The following is a 999-nucleotide window of genomic DNA, read 5'->3' as shown; positions in this document are numbered from 1 at the left end:
GACATACCTAACGAATGTCCTGCATGCAATGAGTCTCCGCATGACACTGACCACCTCTTTGCATGCCCAACCAACCCCACCCATCTAACACCCCTTTCCCTTTGGTCCGACCCCGTCGAAACAGCACGTTTCCTGGGCCTCCCGTTAGATGACATCGACGACAACACTGATAACCCTGATAATCTGATAATCGTTACAACAACAACAACAGTACGAAACTACTACTGGAGTTTCTTAAAGCTGCGACTGCTGATATTTATATTCATAAATTTGTTAAAGTTTGTTTAGCAACCATATCATTTAATTTATTCTGATTAGCTTTCGATATTTTTTTTAAATATCTTCTTAGTTTCTTGAGCTGTGCATACCCAGAATTAAAAGGTTTAAATCTTCAGCGGTATACGTTATCTGTCCTGTGAACACATTGTCTTTAATTGACTTACTATCAAAAACGGAAACTTTGGCGGAGTGGTTTGCATCTACCTAGAAAAAGTTATGTTGAATTAATATGATATAATTTGCGTCGTAAACAATAAGTGATTCACTTTATAATTGTATAAGTATTACGCTTTTAAAACGATAAGTATCACATTCATAAAAAAAATCAACAATTCTATAGGCAAGTGTCTGCCATTTTTATTATTTTAATTGTAATGATACCACCAGATAAACTGCCATTGCGGAATTTAATATGGCAAATGCAAATATAATTCCTCAAAAAATAAATTTTGTATTGTATTATTTATATTTAGATTGATAGTAATTGAATTACTAAATTTTACATGTACATATATTGCTTATTTAGTTTACTATATTCAATTTTATTATGTATGTAGATAACTCCAATGATAATTGCACGAAACACACCAACTGCTGGGAGCATTGCGGCAGTTACATAATTTCTCTTAGTTCTCTTAGAAGAGATGATGAATATTTCAAATCTAGAAGCGGAATGAAAGGACCACAATCGAGAATAGTAAGTAAAAGTCCATTTATTTA

This window comes from Bactrocera latifrons, unplaced genomic scaffold (assembly GCF_001853355.1).
Source record: "Bactrocera latifrons isolate USDA-ARS-PBARC rearing strain unplaced genomic scaffold, ASM185335v1 scaffold_568, whole genome shotgun sequence".
Taxonomy (NCBI): domain Eukaryota; kingdom Metazoa; phylum Arthropoda; class Insecta; order Diptera; family Tephritidae; genus Bactrocera; species Bactrocera latifrons.
This window is presented reverse-complemented; position numbering follows the sequence as displayed.